This window comes from Opisthocomus hoazin, chromosome 4 (assembly GCF_030867145.1).
Source record: "Opisthocomus hoazin isolate bOpiHoa1 chromosome 4, bOpiHoa1.hap1, whole genome shotgun sequence".
NCBI classification, from domain to species: domain Eukaryota; kingdom Metazoa; phylum Chordata; class Aves; order Opisthocomiformes; family Opisthocomidae; genus Opisthocomus; species Opisthocomus hoazin.
This window is the reverse complement of record NC_134417.1, coordinates 20,386,133-20,392,872: the sequence shown is the minus strand read 5'-3', so window position 1 is coordinate 20,392,872 and position 6,740 is coordinate 20,386,133. Positions and strand designations below refer to the sequence as shown.

Below are 6,740 nucleotides of genomic sequence, written 5' to 3'. Positions count from 1 at the left end.
GTTTGTGTGGCTTTTCCCTTCTTCTGCCTGTGGTGGTAGAGTCTGGAAGTGCCTCGATGCCTGACAGCTGTGCTAGCCCAGCAGATGGTGCTGCGTGCCTGTGCATTGCAGGGGGGGGTTCTGTTGGGGGTTTTTTAACAGCAGTTATCGGCTCCTCAGTTAAAAGGGAATATATAACTACTGTTCTTAAAAAAAAAATATATATATATGCACTTTTTTTTTCTAAATTATGTGTGTTATTTTTAAAGCTGTTAGAGAAACAAAAGTAATTGTAACATAACAAACTTTTCCTCTATTAACATACCTTTTGGATTGACTTTCCAATTATGTAGACCACTGTGCCCATTTGTTCAAATTACATAAATGTAAACCCACTGTTTCTGGCCTTTAAAAGACTTGCATCTCCTCTTGAGCCTGTTAAAAAACAAAAATTAATTTCATTTTTTGTTTGTTTATGCCCAAGATCCTTAAATGGTTATCTGTACGAAAATAAGGATTTCAGTTATCATTTGCTTTCTAACAAGTCATACTTTTGTTATCTAAAATAGAGGAAAACATTTTTTCCCATCTGTACATCTAAGCCATCTACTGAAAAAAGACTCATTTAAAGGGTTATTTGATTATTTACAACTAAACCAACGTAGCCAGTTAGTGTAATTTAATCACTGCTTATAATAAATTTCACATGTGAACCTTTTCCTCTTGTAAGTCTCAGGGAGTTTGATAATGGGATGTAATGGGACATACTGTATCTTTTCTTTCAGATGATTGCCAACACAATGGAAGAAGCAAAAATGGGAAAAGAGATTGAGTGGACTGTACAAGTGAGTATGAGATCAGAACATGCAGGAAGTCTGAAGGATGGAGAATCCGGCATGATAATGACTTATGTATTGACTAAAAATCTGATGTCTTTATTGAAACCTGGATCTCCTGACTTAGATAGGAGGAACACAGTTGCATAAAAAGCAAAATTGCTCGTAATCCAGGCCTGATGTGTTAGCAGTTACACATAGTCTGTTGCTAGCCAGTGAATGATATAAATTGACACCAATTTTAATACATTTGTCTTATAAAAAAAAAAGACATATATGAGTCAAAATCAAATACCTCTGGAGTTTGAGGAAGTGTAAATTTGTCACCAATAGGTTCTCATTGGCTTGTTCCATACTTTTTTCATAGTTGTGCTGGTGCAGGCTGTGACTTGCTGGTATAGTGCTGCGGGCATGGGCTTTTGTGTGGTGGATGTGGGTGCAGAGGAGAAAAAAACATGCTTTTTCTGGAATATTCACTTGGAAAATTACTGTAAGCCATACCAATGTAGGGTAATTTATTTTACTTGTACAACCTGAATTTTCTCTGAGACTGCAAGGGTCGCTGAAACAACAAATCCCTTCAGGTATAGACAAAAGGTGACTTTCTGTCAGTGGCGAAGGGTCTGTACAGCCCCTTTGAGCACCAACCACCAGAAGGCACTGCAGCCAGCAGTCCGAATGGCACCTGGTGGGTTAGGATGTACGTTTTCAAAACACTGTTCAGAAAATGTTCATATAAAACCATTACTAGGTTTTATTTAATAACCTCCTAACCCCCTCTCTCTCTCCTCCTCCTCCCCTGTGTTCCTCTAATGCCTTTTACAGCTCTTGCTGCACAGCGTGAAGCCTTAGAGCTGTATTCATCAATGACTCACACCCTTGCTTAGGGGCCAATTTTCATGGAAGCTATACAGGAAAATCTTGAAATGCACCTATCTCATGCAGGGCACAAGATGATTTCTCTATTCATTACTATTCCAAAAGGACTTGTTGCCCTTTGGAAATGTTCAGATATTACTTACATTTGTGTGTGCATGCATACGTGTGCAGAGCTAAGTTGCCTTTAGATTTGAGTGTTCTAAAAATAAAAATGTATTGTTATTATCATTGACACTAGTCAGCTGAAAGGCAACTAGGGACCTGCTTACACTGAGTGGAAGCAGGCAAATGCAAAAGAAAAAGCAGCAGTGTGCTTTAGATGAGCAAATCCTACAGACTCAAGCACAAAACTTGTTAAAAATCACCCTTTTGGTTTATGATTAGCAGCCTTCTGGTGAATTTGGGAGTAAAGCCAAGGAATTAATCTGAGAAACCAGACTGCACTTTTGCCTCCACAAGTTATTTGTGTAGGTCAAGGTTATAGTACATTTCTAAAACCCTAGAAGAAAACGTGTTCCTTTCCCTTAAGAGGTCATGTGTTAACTCAAGCTTTTAACTTTGTGGAGTAGAGGGAGATAAAATAATGGAAATTGTTAGCCAAAATGACCTTTCTGTTCAAAACCTATATGACAGGAAGCGAGTCTTTACTGCAAAATCGCCAGTCATAGAATAATTACGTTCTGAGAGGTTGCTAATTATAATCAAAATTGCTTTAAACAGTGTTGGGGAAGAGACTGAGACTTATTGCTTAGCATAAAGCAGCTTTATTTACGCATGTACAAAGTAGCTTACATCCCTATAGGATTAAACTAATTGCAATATTTCACTGTAAGTTGCAAAAATTGTGTCATGCAATGGTGAATCAGAACTGGTAAGAAAAAAGAGGGCAAAATATACTTTTGCTTCTCAATTTCTTGAACTTGGGCATTTCAGATTGTAATTCTAAAAATAATTCTAAGAATAGAATTCCTTCTCTTTGTTTCTTAAACAGGATGGAAAAAACTCTTTCTGCAGATAGGCCTATCCAGTGACATTAATTTCTGCCTTCAGTCTGCTCAAGTGAGTTCATCAAGAATGTGTTAAAGATCAGATTTGCTTTTCCCTGTTTGTGGGTAATTTTTGCCTAAGTGAGTTTTCCTAACATAACTTTTTGCTTGGCAGATCAGTTTTTTTCCATGTTAAGATGGCCTAATGAGAGAGCATTGTCATACAAGAGTGCGTAGAATTACCAAGCTCCACTTGTGTGTTACACATAACAGGAAAATTCAAGGCCCTATCAGATCTAAAAAATAGGCAGTGAGTCCCATAAGGGCAGTAGTATGACCCTTGTCTTAAAGACGATGAAAAGGAGGCACAAAGAGGTTAAGTGACTTGCCTCAGACTGGCCAGAATACAAAGCAGGAGATGAGAATTCTTTACTCGTGTTTTATTTTCAGACACAACTTTAACATCTATATGAAAGTAATTGCTATTCTGTTTATATGGGGTAGCTTGTATCCAGTTCTTCCTTTCTACAGTCCGTGCTGTAGAGAATATGTAAGGATTGTGAATGTACCCATAAGTAGCATTCCACAGTTGAAGTAACTGCCACGCCAAGCGAGGGACCACAGTAAATGGGTGAATAATTTGATCCAAGATGGATTTGTACTCTACCAACACAGCCTTCTAATGCTTTTGGATTTGACTGTGAGCTGTTCATTGTTGTTTGAGCCTGTTCTTTTCTATTACCATATTTTCTCTGGATATCATTTCTGTGTACTTTATCTTTGTATAAAAGGCCACATCTTTACCATATTTCCAGCGAGTAGTCAGTAAAAGCGTACAAAATTTACTGCTGTAGACTGAAATATGGCAGATAAAGGTAGTGCATTACAAAGTTCTTGCCCTCAATCATGCAGAAGGCTCTCTATGCTTCTGTGAGCAGTGGTACATATGTGGCTGCACTGTAATGGGAGACGGGTTAACAGCAACCCAAGGCATTTTCTGCAGCAAAAGCATAGGGAATCTTCTCTAAACAGTTACCTTTTATGTAATAAACAATGTCAGTGGTCAATATAGGGAGTTTTATTACCCTAATGCCCTTCCATTTAACTTAAAATAGAAATGCCATTAGTTTGACTAGCAGGTTGGTGTATCGTGAAGCCTGGCCATACATGGCTGCATGTTAAATTTAACTGCCGGCAGAAGGGTTACTACGGTAGCCTTTGTCTATCCTTTCCTTGAATAAGATACAATAAACAAATAAAATGCATGCTAGAGCTTCAGTGGTGTTGGGTACTTTTGGCAGAGATGTCCAGTGACATACTGCAGTCTCTTTGGAATTCAAAGTACATTGCTTTTTTATTACAGATTCTGTTGGCATCATGAAATTGTGAGTAGCTCCTCCTGTATTTTTAACTTCTATTGACTTTCAAAATCCAGCTCTAATTTCTAATGGATACTTTCCAAAATTATTTCATTTTGGTAAAGGACACGCATAACCTGTTACCGCAGATATGTACTGGCAATACAGATAGCTTGTGATTTGACTCACCCTTAAAGGAGGGGAAGGTTTGATAAGAGAGAAATGCCAAAAGCCATGAGAGCTGTAGAATTTAAAGTTTATGACAATATATCTATATTTTTATGTACAAGCTTTGACTTTCAAGGATTGTGATTTTCCTCCTGGACATGGTGAGATTTTTAATATAGAATGACCACACAGCTGAGTATTCGGTAGCTGAATAGGCCCCAGCTCAGTTACAGTGTACAGAAAAGACCAGAGCTTCAAGGCAGCATGCTTATAGTTTTCTCTGTGTTACACGTAAACAGTGTCTCTGTCTACGCTTCTTTCTAGTGAAGTGCAGCTACTGCGATCTCTTTCCTGACCATCCGTTTTCCTGTGTCCTCTTTCTTAGTTCAGAAATACCCTTACCTAAAGAAGAGTTGTACTCAAAAAAGAAAAATGAGGCACAAAATTCTGGATAAAGAAAGTTAATCCTACTTAATATTATCAAAGGTTACATGCAAAAGTAGTGGAAATTGCAAATGGATCCTTTTAATATTTTTATATTGGTTTTTATATTATTTTATTTTAAATTTTTATCACTTTCTTTATAAGCAGTGTGATGGTAAAGCAAGGGCAATACCATGGAAGGTCAGTGGCCTTACAGTTATACAAAGCTGATGAAAGAGAAGAACCTTAGCCTGACCTTAGCCATAGCCATTCCCAGTGTTTTGCTGAAGTCTTGAGTAACTGCGGTTTCTTCTGTTCCCCACCTGTGTCTATGAATCCTTGGCGCTTGAATCCTTCTGCTTCTGGCTTATAAAATCCTGTGCCTGTAGCAAGATTCTTCATTTTCTTCCTCATTTTGGCAGTACTGAGGGAATCAGAGCAGTTGTTGATTGTTTATTTCTTAGCAGTTCTGTTTTTTGTGCAAGGAAATTGGCCTTCTTCCTACCGGCATACGTGGAGCCAGAGAAAGCCCCAGAGTTGTCAAGGCAACAGCTTTTGCTTGGGGAGCCACAGCAGAGAAAGTGACAGGAACGTCCTCCAGAGAACCAAGGTCTTTTGTTGTGTGTCATATAAACATGTGCATGGTCCCTTTACAGTATCTATTTACACATTAGGGAAAGTAGAAGTTACACACAGTGCAGATGAGCTTATGCTTCTGACAGAAACATTCTAATGTATATGCAGGTAATATTGTATATGTATAATAATGTATAATTGCAGGCCCAAACTGGGCTTCTCTTCAGTGTATTTGTTCTGTCGTGCAAGGTCTTTACATGGCTGTGTTAAAATACTGGCATAAATCAAACATTGTTAGCCTTTTGGAAGGGAAAGGGAGCTTGATTTTTCTTACTACCTAGAGCTTTTTACTTTCTACTTAAGATTTCTATCACTATTCAGTGCCCCAGAAGAAGAATGGCTACTGGTCTAAACTACTAACTGGATTCTTACGGTGACATTGCTTGCCTTCACTGGGAGATTTCTTTCTCATGCTGGACAAACTTTAATAGCAGTGAACCAGATCCTTTAGCTAGTATAAAGCACATAGCTCATCTGAACCAACAGAACGATGCTAAATTTTAACTGGTGCAGACTGTGGACTGCATGAGTTCAACATAGAAAATGCCGTTGCAAGAGTGCTAGAAATGCTTATAGCCCAGCAAAAGTACCTTCATTCTGTCACAAGGGCAGGATCCAAGGATTCTTTCTGCATTGTAGTATTTCTGGAATGTCTGCTGCCTCAACAGTCAACAGTCAGAAAATCTTGCGTCTGTACATTATAGTTGGAATACTCAATACATATTTCTGCAAAGGCATGAAAAATGATCCATTTCCCATTAGACATACAATGAGGCTATCAAGAGTTTAATAACATCTTATGTATGAGGAGATCAGATAGTCCTAAGATTTGTTGCTGTGCTTACTATTTGGTATGCAGTGTTACCATCTTCATGCAATAGTTACTTGATATCTCTAAAGTGCATATATGCTGTCATGTTACTGCTGTATGTATAGTAAAATACTATATAGGACATATCTTGTTTGATATTATGATCCTTTAATTTTCTTAAGAAGATTAATCTTGTAAATACTGTAAAGTTATGTTAGTATTTGCAGTAAGCTGTTTAAGATTTACGTGCAGCAGCATTATTTATATTTATAGTCAGTGACCTTGATGCCACGCACTTAAGCTGAGGTATTTTTCTGTTACTTCGTTTCTTTATTTTCTTGGCCTTGGTTGAAACAAAATAAAACAAAACACTGATGTTTGATTTTTGATTTACAAAGGAACTTCTAAATTTTTATCAACTGTGATACGTGTAGATTTTGGAGCTATTTTAACATTTATTCTCATTTCATGTAGTCATTTAAGTCACTGGGGAGTTAGTAAGGTACACCTACAGCTACAAAACATTACCTATGAATTAGGATCTTTGAAGTGCATTTCGTTGCAGTATCAGTCATTGCAGAATAAGGTTCTGAGCCTAGGAGTACAGATGAAAATAAGTACAATCCCTTTAAAAGGTGGAATATTTGTATTTAGGTTGCAACAT

General features: G+C 37.6%; 1 long non-coding RNA gene across 2 annotated transcripts in view; it reads left to right on the top strand.

Moving 5' to 3' along the window:
- The window catches only part of LOC142361133 (uncharacterized), a 47,993-nt gene that overhangs the window by 2,303 nt on the left and 38,950 nt on the right, over positions 1-6,740 (top strand). For both annotated transcript variants that reach the window (XR_012763663.1, XR_012763662.1), the window contains exons 2-3: positions 765-824; positions 2,686-2,753. This is a non-coding gene — a long non-coding RNA (uncharacterized LOC142361133). The remainder of the gene's footprint in view (positions 1-764; positions 825-2,685; positions 2,754-6,740) is intronic.